Source organism: Gossypium arboreum, chromosome 13, assembly GCF_025698485.1.
Source record: "Gossypium arboreum isolate Shixiya-1 chromosome 13, ASM2569848v2, whole genome shotgun sequence".
Classification (NCBI taxonomy): domain Eukaryota; kingdom Viridiplantae; phylum Streptophyta; class Magnoliopsida; order Malvales; family Malvaceae; genus Gossypium; species Gossypium arboreum.
In genome coordinates this window covers 104,851,512-104,870,971 of record NC_069082.1, presented here as the reverse complement: position 1 = coordinate 104,870,971, position 19,460 = coordinate 104,851,512, and positions in this window count along the sequence as shown.

Below are 19,460 nucleotides of genomic sequence, written 5' to 3'. Positions count from 1 at the left end.
GAAACGATGCATAAGGAAATTGCTGGCACGTGGCTTGTTATACTAGAAAAGTTTTAATTCTTTTTTCATTATTTTTGAAATACATGACATTTAAAGGAGTGTAATTTATTTTAATTTTGTATTTTCTTTAAAGTATTGTTTGTATTATTTAATGTTACTAATTTGTTTTTGATTTTGAATATTTATATCAAATAATATTTTATGCTATGACTGTCACTTTGACAAAAATAAGGTAATCCTTTCAAATTTATTTATAGACCGTAAGAGTGTATATAGCAGTAGCCACGTAGGAATAGGAAAGATTTATAATATTTTCCTAATACACTATAACAAAATAGGTTTTTAGCGGCATATTTTTAGTCCTACAAGTGCCGCTAAAATAATTTGCGGCATTTTGATAAGTGCGTAAAAAAGCCGCTATAGAAACCTTTAGCGGCATTTCTTATAAAAATGATGCTAAAGAATATGACCTTTAGCGGCACTTTTCACACAAATGCTACTAAAAGTCATGTTCTTTAGCGGCGTCTTCAGTAAAAGCACCGCTAAAAGTCATGCTCTTTGGCTGCGCTTGTGCAAAAAGATCACTAGCTTTAGTAGATTTACCAACCCATTTTTCATTCATATAGAACCCAAATTGTCAATATAATTTCCTGTAACATCAAATCCAACCGAAAACTTCAAACTAAATGATACTATCACGAAAGAAATATGTATATGATCTAAATTAATAAATAAAATAACAAAACATATTATATTCAAAAGTCATATTGTTAAAATATTCTCACAATAAGAAAAAAAAATCTAAGAAGTCGGATTCTGCAATTGTTGATTAATCGTCATCAAATTCTGAAGCTGTTGTAACACCCCCTACCCGTATTCCGAGCCTAGAATAGGTTACGAGGCATTACCAAACTTAATATGATCAATCATGTAAAAATCAGCCATAAAATTTCTTCTAAATTAAAAACTTTCATACATATGTTTAACGTCCCTTATATGGGCCTACGGGGCCCAAAACATACATTCAGGATGGTTCGGGAGCAAACAATAAACATATGAAACTTTTGCAACACTTAGAAAATTTTCACACTTTGGAGAGTCACACGCCCGTGTTTTCAACCCGTGTAACTCTCTGCTTATAATTTCGTCACCCTTGTCAGTCGTACACTTCATATAAATAACAAGAAACGTATATGGGCTCAATTCTCATTAAATTTCTCATTTATATACACAATTTCACGTTATGTAATCATACAACATATATAAGCTATATCTCTGTAATCTAAATATATTTTCGTAACAACTTATCTTGATTTCATACTATTTCATATTTAAGCTTAAATAACCAAAGTATTTGAAATATCATCTTTATGCAAATAGTACACATGAGGTATATAATTCTATAATTATGAATAAACACATTTATCAAACATTTTCCATATTCATATATCAATGTCTCATGTCTCCATATATCAATAACGTCATTTTCATGAATTTTGAGTTCAATTTCATAATTATTTGTCTCGTGTTCAATTTATTCCATGTCGGAACTTTATTCATTAAAACATTTGAATTATCAATACATATGGACAATACATTCAAGATGAACAATTATATAATCACAAATGAATTCATTTATCAACCAAGTTCCATACTCATATCTTATCAACTTGTACTTCCTTGTATCACATAATTCCATGTAACACTTACCAAATGTTGTCAAATTAGTAAACGCCTTACGGAATTGAGTACTTCGTTTTCTCGATGCCATAGTTCAACTATGGTCTTACACATCTTCACATAATGCTGCCATAGCCCAGCTATGGTCTTACACATATTCATATATCGATGCCATAGCCCAGCTATGGTCTTACACGTAATCACATATCAATGCCGTAGCCCAGCTATGGTCTTACACGAATCACATATCTCACTGATGCCATATCTCAGATATGGTCTTATACAGTAGCATATATCACACCGATGCCATATCCCAAATATGGTCTTATACGGAAATCACTTGTCACTTGTAGCCGAAGCTACCACTATTCATCGATCGGTAGCCGAGCTACCATTTTCATCGATTAGGTAGCCGAGCTACCACTTTTCATCGATCGTGCGAAGCTACCACTTTTCATCGATCGGTGGCAAAGCTACCACTTTTCACTTGTCATTTGTCCTTGATCGATAAGTGTAGCCAAGCTATCACTTATCACTTTCACTTGTCCTTAATCGATAAGTGTAGCCAAGCTATTACTTATCACTTTCATTTGTCCTTGATCAGATAAGTGTAGCCGAAGCTATCACTTATCACTTGTTGCCATGGTCCAACCATGGTCTTTTCCTTCAATTCATCTTGTCACTGAACTGAAATGCTCAATTTGATCATTTATTCAATTTTCATGCTTTTACATTATTCACGATTTAATCATCAATACATATGAAATTATACATCATGAAATTCATAAAATTAACAAATAATCACAAAAATTTAGCCATATAAACTCACAAGTTCAATTTTTGTATTATAACGATAATCATAATTTCATAATAATTGTTCCAAATAAAACATTATATCATTTCTAATCCAACACTTATCGATTATAATCGGGCATGTGATCAATTTATACACGAGTCATTCATATATTTTTTCCTCATCCTCCTCTCCATCCACATCCTTGGTATAAATAACACACTTGTAAGTAACCTTATCCATCATTTTCACTAATTACTTATGTGAATATTCAAGCTATCCACCCGTGTCATAGTCACTAAATTATTTATATTTGAAGCTACAGAACTCCAAATTAAAATCCGCTAATTTTCCCTGAAACTAGAGTCATATATCTTCTTACCATAAAAATTTCATAATTTTTCGTTGGTCCAATTAATACAGTTTATTCATTGAATTCTCCCCTGTTCTGCTATCTGACAATCCCTACCCTTCTTTACTAAAAATTAATTATCTCCTAGTAAAGAATTCGAATGATGTTCTTGTTTGTTTCTCTTGAAAATAGACTTATTTAGAATTCTAAAAATATAAATTTAAGCCGCTAATTATTTTTATACAATTTTTTATGATTTTACAAAGTCAAAACAGGGGAACCAGAAATCATTCTGACCTTGTCTCACAAAATTTATTATATCTCATGATTTACAATTCCATTGCTTACATCATTTCTTCTATAAGAAACTAGACTCAATAAGATTTAATTTCATATTTTATTCATCCTTTAATTCTATTTCTACCATTTTTGGTGATTTTTCAAAGCTAGACTACTGCTTCTGTCCAAAACAGTTTTAGTGCAAAATGTTGATTTCCATTTTGCCCCAAATTTCACAATTCATACAATTCAGTCCTTACTCAATTAACCCCTCAATTAAGATAATTTTCTCAATTAATACTTTTCCTAGACATTATAAGTTATTTCATAACTATTGAAATTCAGCATTTCCACATAAAACTCTAACTTCAAACTCTTTTACAATTAGGTCCCAAACATTCACTTTCTATTCAATTCTTTCAATAAAATCAGCATATAAACAATTTAAAACTCTAATTTCCATGCCAAATCATCATATACTTCTAGCATATATTCATAGCAACTTTCAATTTCTTTCATAGAGTAAAAAACTAATGAATTCAACAAGTGGGCCTAGTTGTAAAAGTCACAAAAACATAAAAAAATTTAAGAAATAATCAAGAATTGAATTTACTTGAAGTAAAAATATGAAAAACCAGTTTAAGGGAACTCTTCCATGGCATTTTTGCTGATGAGAATGCAGAAAAATAAAGAGAAATCTAGATAATTCCACTTTAGTCCTAGCTTTATCAAGAATTGAACTTACTTGAAGTAAAAATATGAAAAACCAGCTTAAGGGAACTCTTCCATGGCATTTTTGCTGATGAGAATGCAGAAAAATAAAGAGAAATCTAGATAATTCCACTTTAGTCCTAGCTTTATTAAGCAAATTTTGCAATTTTCCAATTTTGCCCTTAATTCTCCTTATTTTCTTACTGATTTCATGCCCTTGCCGTCCAGCCCAAAGAGACCTTGGGTCTATTTTCCTTTTAAACCCTCTTTCTTTTATCATTTAAGCTATTTAATCATTTCCTACAATTTTGCATTTGATACAATTTAGTCCTTTTTGTTAAATTAACTATCAAAACTTTAAAATTTCTTGACGAAACTTTAATACTAACTTATTAACACTCTATAAATATTTATAAAAATATTTATGGCTCCATTTAAAATTCTCGAGTTTTCGATACCTTTTTTCAATTCTAATTATTTTAATATTTTTTAGTACACTATTCACTATTTCAAAATTTTTCTTAACTTCACATTAACTTATACTCACTAAATTAATAATATTTCCTACTCATTTTTCGGATTTAGTGATCCTGAATCACTGTTCCGACACCACTGAAAATTAGGCTGTTACAACTCTCCCCCCTTTTAGGGATTTTGGTCCCCGAAAATCTTATCAGAAGAAGTTGCTTTCAACACTCATGAAACACTTTTACTAACTTCTCAGAATCACAATTTGGTTTAACCTCGAATAATTATTTATTTATTTATTTATTTATTTATTTATTTATTTTCCAGTCACCTTTGAACTCTAGAATAAATGTTGGAACTTATTGTCAAAATTCTAAATTACCCTCTTAGGAACACATATACTTAGCTAATCTATCAAATAAAAATTTTGTACCTACTGAAATGATCATACAGATCTTTCTTTGTCAAATGATTAACCATAAACTAAATAACATTTTCCTTTCTGATGTTAATGACAATCCCAATTCGAAATCTATTCCATTCTATCTCATATCACACTAGTATTATCACTGGCTGCAATAATCCTGAATGCTCTTGATGTTCGGCTTACTTGCTAACAAATAGACATTTGAACTTGAACTAAAAAATATTATGTAACGCTCTTGCAATCACTAGCACATCTAACACACAAGAAGATAATAAAGATCTTGATAATTCCTCAGAGAAAGCCAGAAGAAAAACAATGTTTACCGATTCTGGACTTCCATCATAACGAAGATAATATATTTCCCGTATGTATAAAATAAAATCATAATCAGTAGAAACATAATATTAGTCTCATATAATTTTTTTTTTACCATCGACTTCATTCCAACATATTAGAATAAAATTCCAAAGAGATGAAGAAATACTGATCATAAACCGACCACACCAACAGGGCTTTCGTTTAACATCATAATTAGCTAGCATTCTCACAACATAAGAACTCCATCAAAAACTGAACAACTACACACATATATCTGAGGATAAAAGAATATATATAATACCCAGAAAAGATCATCATATTCATTTCAACTATAACTGTCACACACACAGACATCTTTACTACTCAATTATCATTTCTCTGACTAATTCTATCATTATGAACCCTGCATCATTCCATTCACTAATGAAAACCAATTCGGGAAAAACTTCAGCAAACATATACTTTAGACATCATATCTGAATAAGTCAATTAGCCGAGGTTAACTTTTTCTTTAACCGTGACATTACGTAATCTGAATGATCTTTAAAATAATCTGATATCTTTTTCAAAACTGTATTCACTTGTCAAACTATTTTTAACTCCATCTGCATTATTAATTATTCCACTACTGTACTCTTTAGTTTCTGTAACACCCCTAGCCCGTGTCCGATTGCCAGTATAGGCTATGAGGTATTACCAAGCTAAACATTTAATTTCAATCACATAATCTACCCACACAAGTATAAATCAAACTGAATACATACAGATTTATAAGTCATAAGTGCCATTTTTATACGACCAAGATATTTACAATTTCAAAACATATTTTTTTGTCAACAGTCCAACCTATACATGCCATATCGAGTCCAAAATATAACTGTACCAAAAAGATCGATAGTATGAAGAACTGCTGACGATCCCCGAGTCGATAGCCAAAATCAACAATCTATAAAACAAAGAAATAAGAAACAGAGTAAGCTTTCGAGGCTTAGTAAGTTTTAAGCAATTCATACTATTAAGGCTTATCATTAAAATTGAACATTGAGTATCACAAAACTTGTATTCTAATTGTAATTCACTTGACCAAATATACACCAGTACATTAGTTACAAAACCCCTTGGCCGAATATGTATGTATGTATACACAAGACTTCTTGCACATATTTCACTATTTACATAGATTATACTAATACCTTTAATCACATTCTTTCATATGGTGACTTACATTAACCAATTATATTATTATCTTATCCTCAGATACCGAATTCATTCACATATATATATATATTTCGTGCCTTGATGCTATTAAATCACTTAAAAAAAATCAATTCAAATATAAGCACATAACACGAACCTTAACATGTAAAACATATAATACTTACGCAACGATGTTTACCATTGATATTCGAAGTTGAAATCTTATTTAACTTACTGGCATAGGTTCTGTCAAATCTTAGAGCTCGGAATACATCACTAGCGTAAGCTTGCAGGTCTTTAACCCGGATATTTTTCCAGCACGTAGCCTGCGGACCTCAAGTCCAGATATATTTCTAGCATATAGCCTGCGGACCTCATGTCCGGATATTTTTCCAGCATATAGCCTGCGGACCTCATGTCCGGATATTTTTCCAGCATATAGCCTGCGGACCTCATGTCCGGATATTTTCAATCTCATACACATTTGATCATGACACATGTCAGACACCTTATCACTTAATACTCGTATATTACATTCGAATATAAACTCGATACGCACATTATCATTCACATTTCAGATCAATGGTTATATCTCATATCACTCATTCTATTCATCATTTAATCTTAAATTCAAAGTGGCCATCAAACTATAAGTCATATACATGCATTATCTATTATACATCTTAATTCAAGTGCAAGCCAAAGATCACAATTTACCTACTATACTATTATAGTGGCATCGTCAATTATATACTAAAGGAAACTACTTAAAACTTACCTCGGATATATTTGAACGGTTGCGAAATGGCTACTCGGTTACTTTCTCTTTTCCCTTATTCGAAATTGCCCCCTTATGCTCTTCAGCTTTAATTCAACAAATTTTAAACTAATCATTAATCGACTATTCAAATATTATTTTCAGAATATAATACATATATACTCGACTTTAACACATACAGATTATTGTAAGCTTATAAGAAATCAATAAGCAATTCATTAGCAAATTTTTATCAATGTTTACAATATAATCACAATTTCACTATAATCTGACTTCCTGAGCAACAGTCACTAAATTATTTATAACTAGAGCTACAAAACTCCAAATCAATTGCCGTAAATTTTCCTTGAAAATAGACTCATTTATCTTTTGTCCATAAAATTTTCATAATTTTTAGTTTAGCTAATCAATACCAGATTTTTCCTAAAGTTTCCCTTGTTACACTGTTTGACTCATTTGACCACTCTTCACTAAAAAATAAATTTCTCATTGTACAGAATTCAAAACATGTCCTTGTTTATTTCATTTGAAACTAGACTCATTAAGGAGTCTACGCATATAAATTTCATCATTTGAATATTTTTATATGTTTTATAGTGATTTTATGAAAACAGAACAGGGATCTAGAAGTCATTTTGACTCTGTCCCACATTACTTTAATTATCTCATTATCGGCAATTCTTTTGCTTCTATAGTTTCTTTTATAAGAAACTAGACTCATCAAGCTTTAATTACATAATTTATTCAGCTTCTAACTCAACTCCCACAATTTATAGTGATTTGCCAAATTCACTCTTTCACACATTCTTTGTATACATATTATTTAAACATGTATATCACCAAATCAATTTCATTGATTTTAACAAAAATTTTACTTAGCAACCTCTCACTCTATAACTCGGCAACCATGAAAACTTCTTTTTAAGCACATAGACTAAATTCTCAATTATCCAAATCTTAACAAAATCTATCTAATGACCGAATATAAATTCTTTGCCCCATACCTATGAATTCACCTATTCTAAACTCAATTTACCAATTAAGTAAATAACACTAAGTTTGAGCATTATTTGACAATTTGTCTTGAGTATCCAAATAAATTCATGTTCTTAATTCATAATTTCAAGTATTTCGTTCACAAGTTACACAAATTATGCTCAAAATCTCAACCTCAATTTCGGCAAGCACCAACATATTAACCAAAAATTTCCCAAAGCACCTAAACCACTACTATGCATATCTATCAAGTTAAAACCTCACTTATCCACCTTTACTCATGAAGGCATAAAACAACCACCATTTCTTACCATCCATATCATGGCCGAATACCCCAAAATCACCATAGAATTCAAAATTTCAAAATGGGCTAAGTCATATAATTAGCAATCAACCACACTAAAAAAAATTAAAGAAAATAACATGACATTTTACCTTAATTAAGCAAAAATCAAGTGTGACCGAAAGCCTAGCTTTCCCCCTTATTTTCAGCAATGAAGAACAAAAGATGAGCTAAACCTTGATCTTTTCACCTTTCACTCTTTTATTTATTTATTTTTATTATAACACCAACAACATATATTATTATAATTATATTATAATACAAATATATGTATAAATTACATACACTTCAATGATCATTCCACATGGCGGCCACTACATAATAAAATGTCAATTTGACATGCAAGTCCTTATGTTTTAAAGTCACATAATACAAAGCCATTTCAAAATTTACCTAACACATTCTTAAAATTTTCTCACAAGTCCATTTCAATTAATTTCATATCAATTTGCAACAATTAAAACATTTAAAAATTCACACATGTATAAACACATATTTTAGACAATAAATATTATATTCAAATATTTCGGTGACTCGGTTTAGCGGTTCTGAAACCAATTCCCGACTAGGGTCAAAATAAGGCTGTCACAACTCTCCCCCACATAAGGAATTTTCGTCCCCGAAAATCTTACCAGTGAATACGTTAGGGTATCGATCTTTCATTGAGTCTTCAAGTTCCCAAGTAGCTTCTTCAACCCCATGCCTAAGCCACAGTACTTTCACTAATGATATTTTCTTATTTCGTAATTCTTTTACTTCACGAGCCAAAATACGAACTGGTTCTTCTTCGTAACTCAAATCAGACTGAATTTCAACCTTTGATGGATTAAATATGTGCGACGGATCGGATCTATAACGTCAAAGCATCGAGACATGAAAAACGTTGTGAATCTTTTCAATTTCAGGGGGTAAAATCAATCTGTATACGACTGGTCCAATTCGTTCAGATATTTCATACGGCCCGATGAACCTCGGACTCAATTTGCCTTTACAACCAAATCTGAGCACCTTTTTCCAAGGTGAAACTTTAAGAAATACTTTGTCTCCGACCTGATATTCAATGTCTTTTCGTTTTAAATCCGCATACGAATTCTGACGATCTGAAGCTGCTTTCAGACTTTCACAGATTATTTTTACTTTCTGTTCAACATCTTTGATCAAATCAACCCCGAAGATTTTACTTTCACTAAGCTCGGTCCAAAACAACGGTGTACGGCATTTACGACCGTATAAAGCCTCGTAAGGTGCCATCTTAATGCTTGATTGAAAACTATTGTTGTAAGCGAATTCAATCAAAGGCAAATATCGTTCCCATGAACCACTAAACTCAAGGATGCAACATCTCAACATATCCTCGAGTATCTGAATGATCCGATCGGATTGACCATCAGTCTGGGGATGAAAAGCGGTGCTAAAATGCAACTTGGTGCCCAAAGCTTCTTGCAATTTCTTCCAGAATCGCGATGTGAATCTCGAATCTCTATCCGACACAATAGAAATAGGTACCCCGTGTAACCTCACAATCTGAGAAACATACAACTCGGCTAGTTTGTCAAGTGAATAATTCAAATGACGTCACGGAATAAAATGAGCCGACTTTGTCACCTATCAACAACAACCCAAATCGCATCTTTCTTGCTTGACGACAATGGCAACCCAGATACAAAATCCATTGTGACTCAATCCCATTTCCATTCGGGTATCATGATCGGTTGAAGTAATCCTGAAGGCACTTGATGTTCCGCTTTCACTTGTTGACATATCAAACACTTCGAAACAAAATCAGAAATGTCTCGTTTCATACCAGGCCACCAAAACTGACGCTTCAGATCGTTATACATTTTTGTACTACCAGGGTGAATCGACATTCGGCTACTATAAGCCTCGCTCAAAATTATCGGAATAAGTTCTGAATTTCTTGGAACATACACTCGACCTCTGAACCTCAAACAATCATTGTCGTCAATTTGAAACTCTGATTCCACATTTGAAACACATTCAGCTCGTTTGGCAACCAATTCATCATCAACTTTTTGGGATTCACGTATTTGATGAATCAATAATGGTTTGGCCTTTAATTCTGCTACTATCTCATTATCGGATGAAACGGACAGGTGTACATTCATCGCCTCAAAATAAATAAAGGACTTACGACTTAAAGCATTAGCAACCACGTTAGCCTTTCCCGGGTGATAGTCAATAACGAGCTCATAATCTTTCAACAATTCAATCCAACGTCTTTGTCGCAGATTCAAATCTCTCTGAGTCATCAAATATTTAAGGCTTTTATGATCCGAATAAACATGACACCTCTCTCCAAACAAGTAGTGTCGCCATATTTTTAAAGCGAATACGATGGCAGTTAATTCGAGATCATAGGTCGGATAGTTTTTCTCATGCGGTTTCAATTGTCTCGACGCATAAGCTACAACTTGACCTTCTTGCATCAATACACAACCCATCCCAAGTAAGGATGCATCACTGTAAATGACAAACTCTTTACCTGATCGGGCTGCACTAGCACTGGAGCTTCAGTCAAATAAGTTTTCAGTTGATCAAAACTTTTCTGACATTTTTCTGACCATTCAAACTTAACATCTTTCTGAAGTAGTTTCGTCATTGGTAAGGCTATCATCGAGAAACCCTTTACAAATCGTCTGTAATAACCAGCAAGTCCCAAAAAGCTCTGAACTTCAGTAACATTTCTCGGAGGCTTCCAATCGAGTATGGCTAAAATTTTGCTCGGATCAACTCTAATACCCGATGCGGATACTACATATCCCAAAAAGCTAACTTCTTTCAACCAGAACTCACATTTACTGAACTTAGCATATAACTACTTATCCCGAAAAATCTGCAACACTAATCTTAGGTGCTCGGCATGTTCGGTTTCATCGCGTGAATAAATCAAGATGTCGTCTATAAACACAACTACAAATCGGTCCAAATACTGCCTGAAAATTTGGTTCATCAAGTCCATAAATACTGCAGGGGCATTAGTGAGCCCAAACGGCATCACTAAGAACTCATAGTGGCCGTATCTCGTCCTGAAAGTAGTTTTAGGTATATCTGAGTCTCGGACTCGCAACTGATAATAACCCGATCTCAAATCTATCTTTGAAAACACTGAGGCTCCCTTCAGCTGATCAAACAAATCATCAATATGCGGTAACGGATATTTGTTCTTTATTGTCACTTTATTCAATTGACGATAGTCGATACACATCCTCATGGTTCCGTCTTTCTTTTTCACGAATAATACTGGTGCACCCCAAGGTGAGAAACTCGGTTGAGCAAAACCTCTATCCGTCAACTCTTGCAACTGAGTTTTCAATTCTTTCAATTCCGTTGGTGCCATACAATACGGAGCTATCGAAATTGGTGTGGTACCAGGTGCTAGTTCGATGCCGAATTCTACCTCACGAACAGGTGGTAACCCTGGCAATTCCTCAGGAAAAACATCTGGATACTCGCAAACCACTAATACTGATTCAAGCTTCTTTTCTGATTCTTTACTATCAAGTACATACGCAAGATACGCCTCACACCTTTTTTTGACATATTTCTGAGCCAACATCGAGGATATAACTGCTGGTAACCTGTTTATATCAGTAGACTCAACTCGGATTATCTCATCGTTTGCGCATCTCAAATCAATAGTCTTTCTTTTGGAATTCACAACTGCATCATGGACGGTCAACCAATCCATACCGAGAATAACATCAAATTCATTAAACGGTAGAAGCATCAAATCGGCCGAAAAATAGGAACCTCGGATTATCAGGGGACATTTCCTGCACACTTTGTCGACTAACACATATTGACCCAAGGGATTTGACACTCGGATTACGAACTCAGTAGACTCAACAGGTAGAGTCTTACTGGATGCTAAAGTCTCACATACATATGAATGAGTAGAACCAGGGTCAATCAAAGCAATCACATCAGTATCAAAGAGAGTAAAAGTACCAGTAATAACATCAGGCGAAAAAGCATCCTCGCGTGCGCGTATAGCATAAGCTCTAGCAGGAGCACGAGCCTCGGATCTGGTTGCAGCATCTCTAGACCCTCTCTGACCACCACTAGCATTCCCTAAATTCCTAGGTGGTCTACCTCGTGCTGTAATACTCGGTTTCCCACTCTGGTTCACATTTTGCTCGGATAATCTCGGGCAGTCTTTAATAAAATGGTCTGCTGACCCGCATTTATAAAGGAGCGGTCATGAAATCTACAACTCCCCGAATGCCATTTACCACAATACTTGCACTCTGTCCTGTCCCGGCGATCATTTCCAACACTGGCAACTTGTAACACCCCCTAACCCCAAACCGTTACCGGAACGAGGTTATGAGGCATTACCGGACATATCAGACAACTTACGAATAATTTACAATTAATATAACTTTCATAGTATAATATAATAATTAAGTCCCTATCTTGAACTCTCGAAGTTCAAACACGTATTAAAAGTAGAACGGGACTTGTTCGAGTATTCCAAATTTTTTATAAAATTTCGTGAAGATTTCGCTTATTTTACCTACACCTCCTACAAATTCAAACCAAAACAACTAACACCAATATTTCACATTCATATACTAATATTTATATTATTAACAAAATTTTAATTTAATAACTATTATAGCATCATTCAAAATTGATTAAAAACTTCATTCATTTAACAACTTGATGTTCATGTATCAAAATATCATGTACTTTCCTTACCATTTCATTTAACCATCTAAATTTTATAATTCATCCTTCACTACCCAAAGTAATATACATATTCAAGTGACTAAATAACACCTATGTACATGCCACCTTTACCCAAAAGAAAAATATACATCACCAAGTTTGTGTTGAGTCTGGATTGTTCGGATGTTGAGGGACACTTGACTTCTACTAACTCGCAAGACGGAAACAAATGCATGCACGAGTATGGATATACTCAGTGGTATTACTATAATCCAAGACTATTTAACATTAATAAATTACAAACATCAATTATTTACCCTATTAACAAATAATCTCATTTTCAAAATTTCATTTCAATTATTTACCCTATTAACAAAGCTCGGACTATGACAGATACGCGGATTTCCACCCAAACACACCAGAATATCCAACCCAAACACACCCGGAATATTGTAAATCCTCCATAACACACCGGTATAATATATCCTCCCAAACACACCAATAAGGCATTAAATGCCTATTCGGATAAACCGAAGTATATAATAACAGAAACATCTTCTCGGTCGAACTACAATCTCTTCATCACATCACAAATCCAATGGCATGCCATTTGTATCGAATCTAGTCCGACGAGTTAATAGGGTATTATTTTACTTTTTCTAATTTCAATTTCACATACTTACCTCAAGTCTTATTTACCATACATAACAATTAAAATTTCAGCAATCAATAATAATTAAAATTCGAATTATAGTAATACACACCGTAATCCTCACGTTTTAGTCCTCGATGACTTTCTCCTTTCCTTTTGATGCTGATGCTTCAGGTTCTTTGTTGGCTACGAAAATAATAATTTATAATCATCAATACAACATGATTCAATTTAATTCATGAGCCTAAACATGCAAATTTAACCATTTTTAATGTATATATATATAATTTCACCATTAAGCTGTCTACTTGAGTCATTGTTACTAAATTATTTATATCTTGAGCTACGAAACTCCAAATTAATATCCGTAAATTTTCCTTAAAACTAGACTCATATATCTTCTAACCATAAAATTTCCAGAATTTTTGGTCTAGCCATTTAGTACAGTTTATTCGTTAAATACTCCCCTGTTATTTCATTTGACAGTTCTGACCTCGCTCTACTAAAAATAAATTATCTCATTGTACAGAACTCGAATAAGGTTCTTGTTTATTTATTTTGAAACTAGATTCATTAAGGAGTTCACATATATAAATTACACTCCATAATAATTTTTTTACAATTTTTAATGATTTTCCAAATTTAAAACAGGGCATCTCGAAATCACCCCGAACCAGTATTACAAAATTTCAAATATCTCTTGATTCATCAATTAATTGCTTACACTGTTTCTACTATAAGAAACTAGACTCAATAAGCTTTAATTCCATATTTTGTTCATCCTCTAGTTCAATTTATAAAATTTTTAGTGAATTTTCAAAGTCAGACCATTGCTACTTCCCAAAACTATTTTGATGTAAAATGTTAATAACCAAATTTATAACACCAATTCACACCTTATTCCTATTCAAATTTCATTTAAACTCAAATTTAACTATTAAATTTTCAACATATTTTCTTAATTCCGAATTTTCCTCAATTTAGTCCCTAAAGCACAAAACTTATAGCTTACTTTGCAATTCAATCCTTATATCTATTCTAACTTGAATTTCATTTAATTAAACCCCTATTTCATCATTTTATTCAACATGAACTTTGTTTAAAAACCTAAGAACTTCCAAACTAACAACTTAATTTCATCAAAAACTTGTTTTAAGACTTCTAAAATATCAAAATTATGAGAAAAGGACTTGATTGAGCTTACCAATTAACTCCAAGCTTCATAAACTCTATTTCCCCTTTTCTTTCTTCTTTCTCCCCTGTTTCTTCTCTGTTTTCGTTTTCATTTCCTTTTCTTTTAACTTATTTGTTTCTTTTATATATATAATAATATAATATAATATAATATAATATAATATAATATAATATAATATAATATAATATACTTAATTATTAAATAAATATATAATTTTTAATCAATAAAATCTTTGATATTTTCCACGTTAAACCGCCTCACTATAGGAAATGGTTTAATTTCCTCTTAAGTCCTTCTAATTTTCTTTAATCTATAATTAAACTTTTACCCTTATTCAATTTAATCCTTTTTACTAATTACTCTAAATTAAGCTAAATTTACTTAATTAAAACCTAATTAAACACACTACTAGACTCATAAATATTTTTAATAATTATTTTCGAACTTATTTCACTAAGACGGAGGCCCGATAACACACTTTTCTGGTGCCCACGGATTTTGGGTCGTTACACAACTGAAATGGCTCGTGTACTCACAAGGGGTCGATCGTGGTCTTGTCTGGAAAAACCCGAAGTATTCTTTGATCGGCCTGAATCATCTCGAAATTTCTTCGATGATTGCTGAAAAGACTTTCCTGAAGATCTTTTACGAAATTCTCCAGCTTCGACATCAGCTTTCCTTTTTTCTTTACTAAGTTCTTCGGCTTTGCAAGCTCGTTCGACAAGTACTACGAACTCTCGTATTTCAAGAATGCCAACAAACATCTTTATATCTTCATTCAGCCCATCTTCAAAACATTTACACATAATAGCTTCAGACGATACACATTCCCGAGCATAACTACTGAGTCTGACAAACTTCCGTTCATAATCAGTAACTGACATGAAACCCTGTTTAAGCTCAAGAAATTCTTTCCGTTTTTGATCAATGAATCTCTGACTGATATATTTTTTTCGGAATTCAGTTTGGAAGAACTCCCACGTCACCCGTTCTCTGGGTACAACAGAAACCAATGTGTTCCACCAATAGTAAGCAGAATCATGTAGCAAGGATATAGCACATTTCAGGCATTCATCGGGTGTGCAAGATAGTTCATCAAGTACTCGAATAGTGTTGTCTAACCAAAATTCAGCTTGCTCGGCATCATCACTATCTGTAGCTTTAAATTCAGTAGCCCCGTACTTTCTGATTCTGTCAACCGGTGGCTTATTTAACCTTGTTTGATCAATTACCGGAGGTATTGTAGGTGCAGGGGGCGTATTATTCGGGAGTGGGGGTTGTGGGACAGTCGTATTAGTTCGAATGTATTGGTTGAACCAATCATTCATCACACTATAAAAAGCCTATCTAGCCTTGTCGTTCTGATTGCTTGCAATAGGTTGAGAGTCCATCGGCGCTGTCCTATGCGCGGGAGCAGGCGCTACACTCTCAACATCATCGGCTACTGCTCGATTGGGATTGAGATCCATTACTATACGAAAATACATTTTTAATTGTTAGAATTCATCATACTACCGTATTAATACTATATGGCATGTATAGCTAGACTCAAACACTCTACGTTAGTCCTAGAATCGACTAAACCGTAGCTCTGATACCAATGAAATGTAACACCCCTAGCCCGTGTCCGATTGCCGGTATAGGCTATGAGGTATTACCAAGCTAAACATTTAATTTCAATCACATAATCTACCCACACAAGTATAAATCAAACTGAATACATACAGATTTATAAGTCATAAGTGCCATTTTCATACGACCAAGATATTTACAATTTCAAAACATATTTTTTTGTCAACAGTCCAACCTATACATGCCATATCGAGTCCAAAATATAACTGTACCAAAAAGATCGATAGTATGAAGAACTGCTGACGATCCCCGAGTCGATAGCCAAAATCAACAATCTATAAAACAAAGAAATAAGAAACAGAGTAAGCTTTCGAGGCTTAGTAAGTTTTAAGCAATTCATACTATTAAGGCTTATCATTAAAATTGAACATTGAGTATCACAAAACTTGTATTCTAATTGTAATTCACTTGACCAAATATACACCAGTACATTAGTTACAAAACCCCTTGGCCGAATATGTATGTATGTATACACGAGACTTCTTGCACATATTTCACTATTTACATAGATTATACTAATACATTTAATCATTCTTTCATATGGTGACTTACATTAACCAATTATATTATTATCTTATCCTCAGATACCGAATTCATTCACATATATATATTTCGTGCCTTGATGCTATAAATCACTTAAAAAAATCAATTCAAATATAAGCAAATAACACGAACCTTAACATGTAAAACATATAATACTTACGCAACGATGTTTACCACTGATATTCGAAGTTGAAATCTTATTTAACTTACTAGCATAGGTTCTGTCAAATCTTAGAGCTCGGAATACATCACTAGTGTAAGCCTGCGGGTCTTTAACCCGGATATTTTTCCAGCACGTAGCCTGCGGACCTCAAGTCCAGATATATTTCTAGCATATAGCCTGCGGACCTCATGTCCGGAAATTTTTCCAGCATATAGCCTGCGGACCTCATGTCCGGATATTTTCAATCTCCTACACATTTGATCATAACACATGTCAGACACCTTATCACTTAATACTCGTATATTACATTCGAATATAAACTCGATACGCACATTATCATTCACATTTCAGCTCAATGGTTATATCTCATATCACTCATTCTATTCATCATTTAATCTTAAATTCAAAGTGGCCATCAAACTATAAGTCATATACATGCATTATCTATTATACATCTTAATTCAAGTGCAAGCCAAAGATCACAATTTACCTACTATACTATTATAGTGGCATCGTCAATTATATACTAAAGGAAACTACTGAAAACTTACCTCGGATATATTTGAACGGTTGCAAAATGGCTACTCGGTTACTTTCTCTTTTCCCTTATTCGAAATTGCCCCCTTATGCTCTTCAGCTTTAATTCAACAAATTTTAAACTAATCATTAATCAACTATTCAAATATTATTTTCAGAATATAATACATATATACTCGACTTTAACACATACAGATTATTGTAAGCTTATAAGAAATCAATAAGCAATTCATTAGCAAATTTTTATCAATGTTTACAATATAATCACAATTTCACTATAAGCTGACTTCCCAAGCAACAGTCACTAAATTATTTATAACTAGAGCTACGAAACTCCAAATCAATTGCCGTAAATTTTCCTTGAAAATAGACTCATTTATCTTTTGTCCATAAAATTTTCATAATTTTTAGTTTATCCAATCAATGCCAGATTTTTCCTAAAGTTTCCCTTGTTTCACTGTTTGACTCATCTGACCACTCTTCACTAAAAAATAAATTTCTCATTGTACAGAATTCAAAACATGTCCTTGTTTATTTCATTTGAAACTATACTCATTAAGGAGTCTAAGCATGTAAATTTCATCATTTGACTATTTTTATACGTTTTATAGTGATTTTATGAAAACAGAATAGGGATCTAGAAGTCATTTTGACTCTGTCCCACATTACTTCAATTATCTCATTATCGGCAATTCTTTTGCTTCTATAGTTTCTTTTATAAGAAACTAGACTCATCAAGCTTTAATTATATAATTTATTCAGCTTCTAACTCAACTCCCACAATTTATAGTGATTTGCCAAATTCACTCTTTCACACATTCTTTGTATACATATTATTTAAACATGTATATCACCAAATCAATTTCATTAAATTTATCAAAAATTTTACTTAGCAACCTCTCACTCTATAACTCGGCAACCATGAAAACTTCTTTTTAAGCACATAGACTAAATTCTCAATTATCCAAATCTTAACAAAATCTATCTAATGACCGAATATAAATTCTTTGCCCCATACCTATGAATTCACCTATTTTAAACTCAATTTACCAATTAATTAAATAACACTAAGTTTGAGCATTATTTGACAATTTGTCTTGAGTATCCAAATAAATTCATGTTCTTAATTCATAATTTCAAGTATTTCATTCACAAGTTACACAAATTATGCTCAAAATCTCAACCTCAATTTTGGCAAGCACCAACATATTAACCAAAAATTTCCCAAAGCACCTAAACCACTACTATGCATATCTATCAAGTTAAAACCTCACTTATCCACCTTTACTCATGAAAGCATAAAACAACCACCATTTCTTACCTTCCATATCATGGCCGAATACCCCAAAATCACCATAGAATTCAAAATTTCAAAATGGGCTAAGTCATATAATTAGCAATCAACCACACTAAAAAAAATTAAAGAAAATAACATGACATTTTACCTTAATCAAGCAAAAATCAAGTGTGACCGAAAACCTAGCTTTCCCCCTTATTTTTGGCAATGAAGAACAAAAGATAAGCTAAACCTTGATCTTTTCACCTTTCACTCTTTTATTTATTTATTTTTATTATAACACCAACAACATATATTATTATAATTATATTATAATACAAATATATGTATAAATTACATACACTTCAATGATCATTCCACATGGCCGGCCACTACATAATAAAAATGTCAATTTGACATGCAAGTCC